The sequence below is a fragment of the Coptis chinensis genome, chromosome 2 (assembly GCF_015680905.1).
Source record: "Coptis chinensis isolate HL-2020 chromosome 2, ASM1568090v1, whole genome shotgun sequence".
Classification (NCBI taxonomy): Eukaryota; Viridiplantae; Streptophyta; class Magnoliopsida; order Ranunculales; family Ranunculaceae; genus Coptis; species Coptis chinensis.
The window spans coordinates 10,780,196-10,797,292 of NC_141457.1; the positions used below are offsets into that span (position 1 = coordinate 10,780,196).

Sequence of the window (17,097 nt, forward strand, 5' to 3'; positions counted from 1 at the left end):
ATCTGTCCTTCGGCGACGACGCTCATGCCTGTCGGACTCGGCTGAAACAGAGTCCTCCACGGGTGGCATGCGTCGTAGCATCTCTATTCGGAACAAGCGCTGTGCTTCCATCTCAGTCTGGAGTACTGCATACTGGGCTTGTTGATGCTGGTAGATAGTCTCCATGTTAGACAAGATATCGTCCTGAACCCCTTCGAGCATTTCAAGTCTCGTCTGAAGGTTTGTTTGCTTCTTTCAAACTACAATCTATCTATCTCGGATATCTTTACAAATACCATAAACGCAACGCAAGGCAGTTTGCAATACTTGCATGCATTCTAAATTAGAACTACATTTATCTAATGCATCTTCATCCAGACATGTCATATCCTCCCTTTCATCCTCCGACTCAACCATTTTTTCTTCAGACAACGGCCAAGTCTCTTGGATGCAATCCGTAGAGATACTTGCATTAGAATGCAATTTGATCTTAATAGGAGCAGATCTTGCGACAGCTCTAAAGGAGAGCATGATCTTAGTGATCAATACGGGAAGAGGCGCTAAGCTCTTCCCCACTCCTCGAATCACATTAAACATTAAATCGAGGATGCAGAAATTATACTTATTTTTTGCAAAATCCGAGAACGTCTGCGGATATTGCGGGCCGATATCAATCGACTTTGTCTTTCGAGGGCGTTCCTACCAATCCACCGAGCTCTGACCGATTGATTGGTTCTCGTTGGCGGCCGGCCTGGACGAATGAGATGTCAGATTGTATTCACCCTCCACGACAATATCCTTCATTAAAGCAGGAACTCCAGTATATTGGGATTCCTGAATTGTCATTACCAGGTTGCTTTCAAGCGTAATTCCTAACAGTTCAACAACAACCGCCTACTACTTCCCTCCTCGTTCCTGCTACCTTTATGAAAATCCTATCCCCCTCCAATTCTCGCTTCTTATAAAATTGTTCTACCAAATCATAGTGATAGAACTCCTCAGTCGAGTACCACAGTCCGTTCCAATGCCTCCTAATCATCTCCGCGTCGTGGCGCCAGAGTAGGCCGGAAGAAAAAGCGTGCTCCGGCAAAATTCTTCGTCGTAGTGCCATTGAAGTTTCTGAGACAACTAATGGTTTTGTAGACTGTGGGGGAGGCAAGTTTGAAGAAAAAAAACTAAAACAACGGTGGTGGCGGTGGTTACTTGAATTGGTGGCGGTTTTTCGGAGTTAGGTTGGTGGTGGTAATGGTTTAAAGAAGATTTTAGTTGGATTTGATTATCTTGGTGTGGGTGTAGTTAGGTTTTCTTCTCTCTCTCTATTTTTTTTTTTTTATTTTGGTGTTTAAGGTTTGTTTTACCTTGATAACCGGCGGGATTGACTAAAAAGAAAGAAACCGTGCGTTTGTTTTTGGGAAGGAAGGAGACGCACAGCCGTGCGTGCGGTTTGGGCCCAAGCCCAGTTTGAATTCCGAAATTTTCCGATTTTTTGCGCAATTTCAAACTCAATTTGCCGCTTCATTACTGGCCCAATTTTGGCGAATGAGTTATGGAAATGATCAGTAGAGAATTTCCAATCCAATGATCCATAAAACATTCAATTTCAACCATGGGTGACGTATAAAAGGGTAGAAAAACGCCTTGAAGTGCGTGTGTGACGTAAGTTATGCAAACGAAGGAAATCTAAGTTTAGATTACGTCAACCCAATTGAACTACAAGTAATGGGCCTAAGCAACACAAATGGAAAGTTCGAGTAATCCAGATGGAGAGACCGATTGCCCACCCCCAAACAAATTTTTAAACACAAAATTTGTTCTAACGCGGGTCGTTTAAAGTCAGATTCCCAAGACTTGTTGGATTGCTATTTCTATGATTAAGAATTTTTTATTATTATTTATTTTATTTATTTATTAGTTTATTATAATAAAAATGAAAAACAATAAATACATAATTCACCCCTTAGAGGAACATGACTCAAAAACCGAGAAAACATGCAAAAGTCGAAAACGTGAATTATGCTAACCGTAGACTTAGGATCCGGTACTTACAGCCACACACTCCATAGGGAGGGCCCGGTTACCTGAATGGTGCACTTACCACTATATGGAAGTGAAAGGAAGTACACCAATGACAAGGGTCAATCCTCATAGACAGGGTCCTGTAAAAGGACTTCCTCTACATCAGGGGACAGAAGTTCGTGAAAATGTTTTAACCGTTGACCATTAACTTGAAAGGTACTGTTGTCATTTGGATTTACCAAAGTGATTGCCCCGTAAGGGGTGACTTCAGTAACCATAAAAGGGCCAGACCAATGGGTTTTTAGTTTTCCTGGGAAAATATGTAGACGGGAGTTCTAAAGCAAGACCTTTTGACCGACCACAAACTCTTTGCGCAAGATTTGCTTATCATGAACACGTTTCATGTTAGCTTTATAATCCTTCGCGAGATCGTAAGAATCACTACGGATTTCTTCAAGCTCATTCAATTGCAACTTGCGTTTGACACCTGCCTCATCAATATTGAAGTTAAGGCTTTTTATAGCCCACAGAGCACGGTGCTCTAATTCAACGGGCAAATGACATGGTTTCCCAAATACAAGTCTAAAGGGAGACATACCTATAGGAGTTTTGAAAGCAGTTCTATACGCCCATAAGGCATCCGATAGACGCTTTGACCGATCTTTCCTATCGGGGTTTACAGTTGTTTCTAAAATCTTTTTGATTTCCCTATTAAAAACTTCTACTTGTCCGCTTTGTTTGTGGATGATAAGGAGTTGCTACTTTGTGTGTAACTCCATACTTTTTCACTAGGGATGCAACAACTCTGTTTGCAAAATGCGCTCTACCATCACTAATGATGGCTTTAGGAATGCCAAACTGACAGAAAATATATTCTTTAATAAAAAATACAACTGTCTTATGGTCATTGCTACGGCAAGCCAGGGCCTCTATCCATTTAGACACGTAGTCCACGACAACTAGAATATAAATGAAATCGTGGGAAACAAGGAAAGGACCCATGAAATCAATGCCCCAAACGTCAAAAATTTCTACTATTAAGATTGGATTTAATGGCATCATATTACGTTTCATGATTCACCCAAGTTGTTGGCAACGAATACACGTCTTGCAATGCACTTGGGCATCCTTAAAAAGGGTAGGCCAATAAAATCCATATTGAAGCACTTTAGCGGCTGTTTTCATCCCACTAAAATGGCCACCACACTCTTTGTCATGGCAGAACGATAGAACTTCATTGTATTCTCACTGGGGAATACAACGACGAATAATCTGATCCGCACAATACTTAAAAAGGTATGGCTCATCCCAAGAGTATAACTTAACTCGCCAAGAACTTCTTACGCTCATTTCTTGACCAATTATAAGGCATAACATCAGCCGCTAAATAATTTACAATGTCAGCATACCATGGTGCTGAAAAAATTGCATACAGGTGCTCATCAGGAAAAGAGTCCGGTATGGACTCAGAATCACTCTGATCGTCATTGGTGAGTCTAGATAAGTGGTCGGCAACTACGTTTTCGACCCTCTTTTTGTCCTTTATTTCTAATGTGAACTCTTGCGGAGAAGGATCCATCGATTAATCTCGCTAGCATCCTTCTTTGCAAGAAGGTACTTAAAAATTCGCATGGTCCGTGTAAACTAAAGTTTTAGAACCAACCAAATAAGGACCGAAACTTATCTAAAGCATAAATGACAGCTAAAGAATTATTTTTCTGTAGTTGAATAATTCCGTTGAGCATCGTTTAAGATTTTACTAGCATAATAAATAACAAATGGACTTATTATCTAGTTTTTGTCCTAAGACGCACTAACCGCATAGTCACTAGCATCACACATGAGTTCGAAAGGTTTAGACCAATCGGGAGGTCAGATAATTGGTGCAGAGGTTAGGGCTGCTTTTAAAGTTTCAAAAGCCTCAACGTCTGGTTAAAATTAAAATAAAAGATTGCATCTTTCAAAAGCAGATTAGTTAAAGGCCTAGCTATTTTCGAGAAGTCTTTAATAAACCGCCTATAAAACCTCGCATGGCCTAGAAAGGCTCTAATATCACGCGGACGGTCCGTGGTTTTAGGTAGAGTCGCTATCTTATCTAGTTTGGCCTTATCTACTTCGATGCCATCACTAGATACAATGTGACCTAGTACTATGCCTTTTTTTACCATGAAATGACACTTTTCCCAGTTTAAAACGATGCTCTTTTTTCACACCGTCAAAACCTTAGACAAAGTTAGACAAACAATCACGTGGTAGGAGTCTCCATAGATAGAAAAATCATCCATGAAAACTTCCATAAAGCTCTACCATGTCACTAAATATATGAAGCATACACCACCGGAAGGTTCGGGAGCATTACAAAGGCCAAAAGGCATTCGCTTATAGGCATACGTTCCAAAGGGACATGTGAAGGTAGTCTTTTCTTGGTCATCAATATTAATAATAATCTGAAAATAGCCTGAGTAGCCATCTAGAAAACAATAAAAAGCATGACCAGCTAGGCGTTCGAGCATTTGATCTATAAAAGGTAAAGGAAAGTGATCCTTTTGTGTCATAGCATTTAAACGTCTGTAATCAATATAGATCCTCCATTTCATAGGACCTTGTGTGACAACATAATCACCCTTCCCGTTACGTACCATGGTAACTCCCGATTTCTTAGGAACTACATGAATGGGGCTTACCCATTCCCTATCAGAGATTGGGTATATGATACCCGCGATCGAAAGTAATCGTAAAGATTCTTCCCTAACCACCTCTTTCATAGCTGGGTTCAAGCGACGCTGAGGTTCGCGAGAATTCTTCGCGTTATCATCCAAATGGATACGATGAGTGCAAATATTAGGGTCAATTCCCTTAATGTCGGCTAGGGACCAACCAATCGCAGACCGATGTTCCCCAATCACCCGGATTAAACGTGTCTCTTCATTCTTAGATAACAGAGAAGATATAATTACCGGATGACTACCATCCGGATCAAGTTGAATATATTTTAACTCTGGGGGAAGAGGTTTAAGCACTGGGGTGGAAGGAAAATCAATAGATGTTTCGTCGGGGTCCTCATTTTGCATAATGAATACTTGCTTAGGTAGCAAGTCTTCATACTCAATATGTGGAGCAAACCGGGGGTCTACAATTGGTGTGGACTCAAGGATGGTGTTGACTTCCTCTAAGTAGGAGTCATTTACAAAATCTGAAATTCCAAAAGAAAGGAATTTGTACATATTGTTTTCGAAAACGTGTTGTTAAAATAATCTTGAGCTAAACTCTCGATCATGCTAAACTCCCCCTCTATAGAACGAATCTGGTAATTGTTTCATCATTTTAAAACATTTACCTCAACCGTAAGATGGCCAAAAGATAAGGACATCTTACCATCGCGCAATTTATAAGTCGCTGGCGGTTGCCAAGAAGGGCTTCTAAGATGATCGGTACAGAGTCGTTGGCGACCGTATCGAGGATAACAAAATCAGCAGGATAGTAAAAAAACCTGAACCTTAACAAGCACGCTTTTTCCACTACGCCATTAGGATACTTAATTGACATGTCCGCTAATTGCAACGCGTTATTTTTTGTAGGTTGCATTTTCTGTAGACCTATTTGTTTATACAAATAATATGGGAGTAAGTTAACACTCTCGCCCGTGTCTAATAACGGTCGTCGCCGTGGGAATCTCCTAAGGTGCATTTTACGATGGGGATCTACCGGGGTCCTTGTACTTAACAATTCCATTATTTTCGGATAAAGTTGGGAATTGTTCGGTTAAAAGGCGCCTTTAGGTATGTTGGTCTTACGCCTAGTAGTGCACAACTCTTTAAGAAACTTAAAGCGTGGTTAGGGAGCTTTTAATAGCTTCGAAAAAGGAAGGTTTATCGTTAGATTCTTGAAAACGTTCCTAATCTCCTCAAAGTTTGTATCCCTGGTTAGCATGACTAACTTCTGAGGGAATGGTGGTTTCGCTCTATATTTAGCGTATGGCTCGACTTGATGTGTTACCTTGGCTTTCTGTTTCTTAGTTTGTTGTTTAACTGGTACCTCTATAGTGGTAGGCTCTTCAGTTTCTACTTCGGTATCTAGTTCAATATCCGGTGTAGGGATTACTGATGGGGTAACTATAGGCATAGTTACTTTGTTATCAACCACTCTTCCAGAACGGAGAGTGGTGATGGCATTCAGGTCACCTACTATTGTCGTTTCCGTACTAGTATTACCGTTTACCTCAAAGGCTGTGTTTGTTGTTTTAGGGTTGGATATCGCTTGTCTTGGAAACACGCCTTTTGGTTTGGCTTTCTCTTGGGCTAACTGTTGTATGCCTTGATTTATGGATTGTAAGATCTGTTGGTTTGATTGAGTCATTGATTGGAAAAGTTGTTGGGTAACCTGTATAAAGGCGTCTATACGATCCGGCTGTGATTGTGTAGTAGTCACAGGTGGTGCGACTGGAACTATCTCACATTGATTATTTATGGGTGGGTTGTGATAGTTACTATTGTTAACCGAAATGATACCTCTATTGGCATTATAACTATTATAATTACCCTGACCTTGTGCTAAACCTTGTCGTGGTTGCGCTTGGTTGTTATAATTATTATAATTTCCCTGACTTAGTCCCTGGCCTTGCCTAGGTAGAGCTTGATTATAGTTGTTCGCTTGCCTAACATTTTGGTTATTAGACCCTGGAGGTGAAATTTGTTGATTGTTTCGCCAACTAAAGTTGGGATGTTGTCTCCATGGGGCATTAGGAATAGGATAGTTATTAATGGAGTACACATTATCTTGCTCTAATTGTTGTTGTTCATAGGCGAAAGGAAAATAAGAGTCAGGGTGCTCAGGACTCAAACAGACATTACATGGGTTGGAGTTAACATTCATGACGGGGGTAGGCTTTTGTTGCACAGAAATAGCCTCAACCTTTTTAGTTAGAGATTCGATTAAATTTTTAAGTTCTAGATCGGGTTTCATCTCAAACATACCGGCGGCCTTAACTATTGAAGAAGAACTAACAAATAGAGATATATCATCACTACCCCAAATTGTTATTACGTTTAGTTTGATCTTCTAAAAATTTGTAAGCCTCCGAGGCTCCTTTACTTAGAAACTACCCCCATTCATTATGTCAAGGACTTCTTTATGGTGATGTTGAAGTCCTTTGAAAAAGGCACGAACTAACATGTCTTTTGCTAGGTTATGGTGTGGACACTCAATAAGCAGATCGGTGAAATGATTCCAAGCCTCAGAAAACGATTCATGAGGATTTTGTCGAAAAAAATGAATCTTGGAAAGCATCTCATCCGTCTTTAGGGGTGGGTAAAAATGTTTCATAAACAGTTGAACAAGTTTAGCCCACGAGTCCACAGAGTTAGGCGCTTGGGCAGTTAACCAAGACACTTCCTTATCGGCTAAGGTGAAGGGAAATACCCTCAGTTTAATCTGTTCCGTACCAACCGTAAGATGATGGAATGTTGTAAGGACTTGTTCAATCCTACGCATATGTTGGTAAGGTTTTTCATGGTCTAAACCATGGAAAACGGGTAATAGATTAAATATGTTTGGGGGAATTCGAAAATCCCCCACTGGGTCTGCTAGAACGATGCAAGATTTAGGGCTATCGCTCAAAGCTTTGTAGAAGTCGGAGAGAGGAGTCTCTCTTTCTTCACCATTATGTCCGCGTGGTTGGTGGAATAGTAGCTAGAGGTGTAGTGATTGGTATACTCGATAGATTTGTTTGTTGACGTTGACGGTTAATTACGCTCGGTGTTTTTCTCCCACCGCACCTTTAATCTCATGCAAGTCTAAGTCTAAACCGACAACAATCCAAACAATCTTGATATATTAGTATGAACCTCTAACCGAGATCACGAGGTATGGAAGAAAGGAATACCTGATAAATCCCCTTGCTTCGCTTATGAATAGCGTCTTGTTTACGCGTGTTCAGTGTAAATAACAAGTTAGAACACTGAAAAACTTAAAAAATCGAAGTTCGAAACAAACCTGTAGAAATCCGAAAAATTTGGCTTCGGGCGCGGGTGCGCTCGCATAGGGCGCGGTCGCGCTCCGTGTAACTTGAAATTCCAGTGTTTTAGGGCGGGTCGCGCTCATGTTCCAGTAACTTAGGGTGGGTCGTGCTCCGTATGGGGGCGGTCGCGCTCCGTGTTCCAGGCTATAGGGCGCAGGTGCGCTCCTTATAGGCGCGATCGCGCTCAGTGTAATTTTGTCGCGGAATTTTTCAATGCTGAAATGGATAACCACAGTATGAATCAAACGAGGGTGGGTGGGTTTAATGGGACTTAAAAATGACTAATTCTACTATGATAACAATGCTAAAGTGCAACTAAGATGGTAGCGGCGCCATTTGATAAATCATAAAATTGAATAGTTTACCTACGAAATGAATGATGAACTCAAAACGTAAGTAAACTAAAACTAGACTATGAGCCTAAATGTTTATCAAAGTTTCTACTCTCAATTCTATCGAAATAGAGTGGAGTAACAAATTCATTCCACTCCTAGTGCTCTAGCATGGAATGTTTTCTAGTCTAATTAGTCGGTCTTAAGTCTAATGAGAGCTTTACGAAGGGTGTTATACTACGATACCTATATGAAATTGATTATGTTGAATTTAACTACGAATGCTATGGAAATATGATTGTTTATGAATCTAGATAAAGGATTAGAGGGGAATTGAATCCACCTCGAATCCAACTTAATAACCTAGCATAGATTCTTGTATCTCGATTCTTACGTTCTTACGGCAAGAAATTCGAGTTATAATCCCTAGTGTTCATGGCATTTCTACCGAATACTAACTAGCATGTGAGGTCGTCCACCTATTCTCTTGGCGAATCACGACCTTCTAGAGTGGAATAGATTCTACAATGCTTCTACACTATACCACTAAGTTTTCATCAAGGCTTCATCAACCCCTCTAATGGAGGTTTTAGCCTTGAGTCATCAAACCATTATTTCCCATTGAATTATAACTACTCATCATATTAAAATTCTAACTTAACTAAATTAACTAATAATGTTTCAATCAACTTAAACTACAAAATGATAATCAACAAGAATTAAAACTAGATCTATAAATTGAGATGACAAAAATTGAAATTGACAAAATAACTATTTTATTTATCTAATCAATCAAGAACAATGATTCAAAGACTTAATCTAAAACAAGAATTGAAAATGGAACTAAAACTTAATTAATCTACTGAAAACTAGATCTAGAATTATCTATATGGTTTTAGGTCTAACTAGCTACCATTAACAAAGAACTAAGCTTTGGTTTTTATACTTTTAGATCCAAAAATCGTGCATGGGCTTGGAGCCATGTTTTGGGCCAGAGAATCAGGCCTAAAACCCAATACTTTCAGTCCAAAAAGGCCTCTTCAGCTGCAGTTGGCTTCAACAGACTTTACATCCACTTTCTGCTCCTCTGATTGGATCAAGGCTTAGACCATTGGAAAGCTCTTTCCGAGCCGGTCGTTTTGACATAAGGTAGGCCCAATTCCGAGGTCTGAGTCCAAAGATATGGTCTTCGGAAGTTCAGTTGACTTTGTGCACTATTTCTGCCCGCGGACTTTGACTCGTCATCTTTTGACCGGGCTTTACAGAGGCTTTGTCTTCTTGAATCTTGGCCTTTAATCACATAACTCCTTAGCAACCGACCTTTGCTCCTTTATCTCGCTAAAGTGGCACATTTCTGCACATAATGGACTTTTACGCTTGGAATGCATAAAAACACATAATCAGTATTAACTCTTAATTATTATTCACATAATTGGTCTAAAAGTATGACTGTTACAGGGTTAAAAGTACAGTTTTGGGCTCTTATCACATGGTATTTTCTATCCTTCTTATTTCTATACTTTGAGGACAAAGCATATTTTTGTTTGGGGATGGCATAGAAACACGCGTAATTTAAGGCACCTATTAGGATATATATGTATAATATGCACTTTGCTTTCTAGTAAAAAAAAATAAAAATAAAAATATATAAATAATAAGTATTTATACTATGCACTTAGGAATATTAGTATTGTTTCTTTTTCTGTGATGATAGTAGTCTAGAAGTTTCAAGTTAGCTCTTAAATTAGAATAGTTTTTAGAAACATAGGTTAATATATAGGTAATAGTCATTGCATCTTTCCATAAATATATTGCATGGGCAGCTATGTTTGTATTGACAATAAGTTTCTGAAATCTAGGCTAGAGTACTTCTTCTACAAATCTTGTGAGAATATAGCCTAAAAGTCTTATATGAGTGAAATAATTGAGTAATGACATAAGGAAGTAGTAAATTATGAATAGAGAAATCACACGACCACTTGGTTGATCACTATACCATATCCTAAGCGAGAATTTAGGCCCTTTTTGAATTGATATAGCCAGAAATTCAAACCTATATTCGCTATTCGCCCATCTGAGCCTTTCTTTAGCCTTTTTATAAACCACAATCCTTTACCCTTTTACAAAAACAAAATAAAAATAAAATCAACCTACCCATTTTTTAATGAGTTTGAGAAGTAAGATGAAATGAAGAAAAGAAAAGAGAAAGACCTATGGAACACCAAGAATTTGTTAGTTGCTTCAAATAAAAGAAAGTTTCCATCCAAAGAAAAGAAAAGAAAAATATAAATAAATAAAATAAAAAGTTAGAACTCCAAAAATATAATCAAAGGACTCAAAAGCCAAAAGAAAAAGAAAAAATGGCTGAGGATGGAAACAAAGTGTAGAAGCAAAGTAAGAACATGATTTTCTCTAGTTACATATTTTGAAGATCCTATTATCTTAGACTTGTACTTTTGAAAATCCATTTCCTTCCTTCTTAAAACCATCACCTAATCCCTGCAACACCTAATAAAAACCTCTAGCTCAATTAAGAATAGGTTAGTGTGATAGTAAGTGGCAGATGTGTTTGATTGACTTCGTCTTTCTTGTACGTCATTGAGTTTGTAAGGAAAAGTGTGCCCACTGCACAATGGGGTGAGCGAAACTTGAGTGGAAAAATCATAGTATTTTTGTTTCGACATATTTGTGAGGAACTACTTAAGGATGCTATTCCAAAGTTTCAGAAATGGACTTGTTATTGAATTTCATAGCATAGTTCATTATATATATGTTTATCCATAGATGATTAATTATTATGCACGTATTAGCTTAGGTTTTGAATTTATTATTTTGTATTCATTGCTAGTGAGATGTATAGATATCTGAGAATAAAAAAGAAAACAATACTTTTATTTCTTAGTCGTTGTAGTATAAATGAAGTTTGTGAGTACCTTCTCTGGAACACTCGCACGAGGCTATAACTCGTCCACTAGGTAATTCTTAGTGGTTTAAGGCCTTATTGCATATAGTTAATACAATCGCACTCGGCGAAATGAGATTAGTTAGAACTCTATTTTTAGTCACTTACTTTAATTTCTCATATTTGCTTGAGGACAAGAAAAATGTTGTTTGGGGGTGGTTTGATAAGAGCCAAAAACTATAATTTTAACCCCTTAATAATATTACATTTAGACCAATTATGTTTAAAATAAATAAGAGTTAATAATGTTTATGTACCTTTGTGTATTTTAGGTATTGGAGTTAAATATGTGAAGAAATATGTCACTTTTGCAAGAGAAAGGAGCAAAGGTTGGTTGCTAAGAAGTTCTATGGTTAAAGCCCAAGTTTAAAAGAGAAAAAACTTTTTTAAAGCCCAGTCAAAGCTGAAAAGTCAAAGTTAATGCGGATATAAATAAAGCAGAAAAGTCAATAGAACTTCCGCAGGCCGTATCTTTGAACTCAGATCTCAGAATTGGGCCTACTATATGTCAAAACGACCGGATAAGAAATTTCTCTCTAATGGTTTAGGACTTGATCTAATCAAAAGAGTAAAAATGGACGAAAATATTGTTGCAGTAATTTCCAGCAGAAAAACCCTTTTTAAACTTAAGTAATTAGGTTTTGGGCTCGATTTAATGGCCCAAAACATAGCTCCAAAGTCCATGCACTAAATTACAAACCTAGCCCTCTCTTATATAAAGGGGACTAAGGCACAACTCTAGGATACTCTCCCATTAGATAATAAATTAGTTTTTTTTCTTTAGTTTTAAAACCTAGTTATTGTTTTATTAGCCTAGCTACCATTAATTCAATTCAAGTTATATTTAATAAAGTAGTTCTTTATTATTTCTTCTTCTTTCTATTATTATGTTCATGATAATCCCATGATTCATAGCTAAACCTCCATTAGAGGGGTTTGATTGAAGCTTTGATGAAGACTTGATGTGTTAATGTAGAATAGTTGTAGTAAGATATTCCACTCTAGAGGGTAGTTAATTCACCATGAGAATGGATTTCAATTGCCTTACATGCTAATTATTAGTTGGTAGAGATGCCATGAATAATTAATTAGGGATAAAAAGACATAATCTTTATGTGAAAACTTAAAGATTAGGCCGGGTTGCAACAACTCCGTACTAGCATATTAGGGATTAATCAAGGTGGATTTCAAATCTCCCTAATTCCTTCTCATTCATATATTTTTATTTAATTGCCATAGTATAATTTAGAATATCTTAATTAGTTATTCCCACATATTAGTCTTATTAAAAATATTGCTCATTGGTATTGTATAATTGTTTATGTTAGTGAAACTGTCACGTTCTAAATAACTAGGCCAGGAGTGGAACAAATTCTTTACTCTAAGTTTATTACATGATAATTGAGAGTAGATAATTTGATTAAACGTAAAATAAATAGCGTTTCTTATTCCTATCATAAATTATTATTCATAGGTAGGAAGCGTTTATTTACATTTTATCAGATATCACTCCTTTTGCATCCGTCCCAAAAAACGATCTTTCGTCCTGCGTATTACCTCATCGGACAAGACCTGGCACTACTATCCATTGTATGTTTTTGGGAATTATCTATCCACAGACCTCCCACTTGATTTGACTCTTAATCATCTCGCTTTCCTGTCTAGTGGTGAGTATCTCTCCTAGTTTTCCATTTTATACACAATCTTCATCATTAAACAAGCCTTTGCCCTCTCCTTGTGCAGGTTGGAGAACCGATTCCACATCACGGATCTACGCTAGAATCACTTCTGCTATCTTCCAATAACTTCGTGATCTGGGACCTGCTTAAACTGACGTCCTTGGTATAGACCCCCATCTTGGCACTCCACTGCTGTTTGACCCTAATCTTCATACTATCAGAATATACTCTGCTCTGTTCTGCCACCCTCCCCTCCCTAAAGAACGAAAACTCCGAGCCTCTCCTATGCCAAAGAAAGGATCTCAGCCCAAAAAAAGCCATTATGGGAAACATACCAGCTGCAGATTCACCAACAAGACAACCTCGTCAAAGGCTCGCACCAAAGCTTTGGCCACCATAGTTTGTAAAGCTCAAGCTGAACTACTCTATCGCTCAACCCAAGATGTCATCCCTTCCTTCAAATCTATTAATTTATGCTTGGGAAGATCAGTACATTTCCCCTGAAACCCAATCTGTGGAATCCAAGAGCCAATCCATGGATATCACCAAGATAAAGTTGTTTGATAGCGACTCGGACGACGAGGTGATGGAAGTCCCTGCTACCATGGCAGTCCCCTCTGTTGTGGAAGCCCCTTCTCCGGACGAGTCTTTTCTTGGCGAGCCTCCTCACAAGCAAAATCGGATATCGGTTTCCATAGAGCCTACCCATGCTGCATTACCCTCTTCTTGATCCTGCCGCCCCGGTAAAGTACTTGCTACCTCTTTAGGCAAAAGAGTTGCGGTACCTTCAAAGTTCGTGATCAGACCCCAAATGTACATATTTATCCCTTCACATTACTGCATTACAACTTTTTTTACGCTTAATAAACAGACAACTCATAGCTTATATTGTCATTTGTAGGTTACAAAATATTTTAGACCACTTATCGTAAGAGATGCATTTTAGTGCCAAAAGGAGCTCTCTTAATGTTTGTTATGAAGACTCTGGCTTATTGGAGAAAATGCTGAAAAGTCAAAGTCCAAGTCAAAGTTAACTGTCAACGGTCAAGGACTCAAACCCAGAATATTGAAGATTATGTCCTTAGCTCAAAAGACTGGAGATGATGGCCTTAGCTCAAAAGTAACCTTACTTAAACCCTAGCTCACTCCAGAAGAAAGAGAAAAGAAAAAAACATAAAGCAAAAAGGAAAAGTAAAATACAAGTGTGTGAGGTGTCTTAATTGTAGAGGGAGAGGGAAAATCAGTCATTGTAAAAGTAGGAGTATAAAAGCAAAACATAGAGAGAGAAAACATTATCAAATTCTTGGTTTGAGAACCCAAAAATTGATATCAATTTTATCATGCTTTCTTAGATAGATTTATATTATTGCAATTTATTGTATTATTTTGTTATATTCTTTTATTTCAATCTTTTTGCTTTTCTTTGTTTTCAAGTTCTTCATTGCATTCAATACTTGTTTTCAATATTGTCATTTCAATCAAACTTGTTTCTAAACTTTCCTTGTCATTTAAATCTAAAGAAAACAAGTTACACTCATTTTAAGACATCAAATGAGTGTGACTTGTTAACAAAGTCATCTCTTTTCCTCTCTTTCCATTTCATGTTTTAATCCATAACCAACTTCAATGTTTTCAATTTTTTCCCTTCCTAAACATCTTGTTTTTCAATACATTTAGATCTAAAACAATGAATAAGAAAAGTTGAATAAGTTGTTGTTTTTAGTCATCAACCATTTTCCCCATCTTAAGATTTATGATGAAACTCCAAACTCAGTAAAAACAAACTCACCACTATATCTAAACCGTCAAATGGTGCCACCGTCTTGGATCTGAGCTTAGGAAGAAGATGGATCCAAACAATCATTTCTAAACTCTTCTTTTTCATTTTTTTCCAAGTTCTTCAAGTTTTTTTTTTTATTTTATTTAATATCACTTTCATTCTAATTTATATTTTCTTGTTTTACTGTAGATTCAATCAAACAAAGACCACCATCGGAACACAGCGGAGACCCTAATTTTATGGTCTCCCCCCCAAATACACACAAAAAAGTCAAATTGGGTTTATCGTGTTTTTTTTTTGTGTATTCGGGGGGAGACCCTAATTTCCCATCTAGTGGGGGGAGGGATCCTAATTGGCTCATCTATTGGTGGGGTAATACTCGTTAACCCATCAGATAAATCCTCCGAGATAATGCTTTCGGTGATGTAACAACAAACTCAAATCTGGCATTTTGATCACATGAAAGTTTTTAAAAATGGGGACAGTTTTAGAAGTGGCAGGTAGTGAGATAACTTAAGTCGATGTTTGATCCGGTGCCATCTTTACTTACCAAGAATAGTAAAATAAAAACCTTTCGTCAATTTCTTATCCAGTTCTTTCGCAATTTATTTCTAATATTAGAAAAAACCTCCATTGTCAATAGTGTGAGTTTAGCTTTGGAAACAAAGAAGCATGGATCTTTATGCTTTGGAAAACCCCAATCGAGAGGGTACTTTAACTCCTCAAATGGCAGCAGCTACGGCTCGACCTCAGTCAGAAAATGAGATGGATGCTGGAAATCGAAGGCTTTCTTTTGCTGAAAAGGTCAAAGCGAACGCTTCCATGGAGATTGATGTTTCGAAATTGCTGGTTCCTGGTTTGAAAGGAAACATTCCATCCATTCGAATCACATAGAAAGCTCTAGACAGAGGCATCGATCAGTTTCTGCAAGTTCAGCTTAGTGGGTCAGTTAGACTTCCAAAGGATTAAGCTTGAGACGGTTCGCGCAATAGCAGCTGAAAAATGGAGTCCTTAAGGGAACTGGAAAATTGTTCCGCTAGGAAAAGGATATTTCATGATTAGGCTTACTTGTGAAGATGATTGGGTTAAAATTTGGAGTGGGGGACCATGGAAATTTGAAAACAAAATCTTAAGGTTATCGAAATGGGAACCAGACTTCAACCCTGACGTCCAATGCATTACACATGCTATGGTTTGGGTTAAATTTCCGAAGCTCAAGCAGCAATACTGGGACTATGAAATACTTATGTCTATGAGTAGATGCATGGGATACCCTATAGGCATAGACAAACCAACTGCTAAAAGGGAGTTCGGGTTCTATGCTAGTGTCTTAGTGGATTTAGACTTGTCTAAGCACATTCCGAATCAAATCCTTGTGGAACTTCCTAATGGAGTGGATTTCATGCAGGAGGTGGAGCTCTGAAGACTTCCAAAGTTCTGTGGGCACTGAAAATCCATTGGTCACTTGATGAGTGAGTGCAAAGCCCTACAAAAGGAAATGAGAACTGAGAAGGAAACGAGGCCAGATAAGTACCAGAGAACTGTGGCTCAGGCCAACTCCGAAGCACCAACACAAAGGCAAAGACAGAACAAAGAAAGAAATGATCGGAGAAACAAGGATGCATAAACCAATGGAACTAAGGATACGCAAGGTTTGCCAGTTCCAGAGGTTTTGGGGAATCCTGAAAATGCTGAAAGGGCTGAAGGCTCCTCAGAAGCTTTGCCCATTCCTATGCAGGAGGATTATATAGCAGTGGGGGGAACTTGGAAATGATGTGGCTAAAGGCCCATTAGCTGTTTTGTCCATTTCAGTATAGAAGGAACCTATTGCTCACATTGTCTTGGAGGAAGTACTAGTAAATGAACAAAACGATATAATAGATGAAGCAATGGAACAAGTAGCAACAGTTACAACAGACACTCTAGTTAATGTAATTGGATTACAAGCAACTGTTGAGGCAAATTCTTTTACAAAGGATCCTATTGTCAACTGGGGAGATGATTTGGACCAAAGAGCCGCTAACTTAACATCTCCTCCTGATAAGAGCATTGCAGTCCAGGGTTTGACTAGTCGAGGCTTAGTCTCCTATTCAACTATATCGACAGGACATATTAAGCCAACCTTCCCTTCCTCGAGAGATGGAAACATGTCTAAATTAATAAATTAGGCTAATTCTCTGTTGAGATCAGTCAACTGGGCTGATTTTACGGATGATGAGAATGAAGAGGCCGGTGAAGAACCATGGCAGACGATATCAAAGAAAAAGCATAAGCCGCAATGGATGTTGCAGGAGTACTCTCCTCCATCTACAAGGGCGAGGAAAAATAACTCA

The 17,097-nt window shown here is 38.3% G+C and overlaps 1 pseudogene; it reads right to left on the reverse strand.

The window, feature by feature from the left end:
* Window positions 1–746: 746 nt before the first annotated feature.
* On the reverse strand, window positions 747–13,382 carry LOC147514847 (uncharacterized; annotated as a pseudogene).
* Window positions 13,383–17,097: the final 3,715 nt, after the last annotated feature.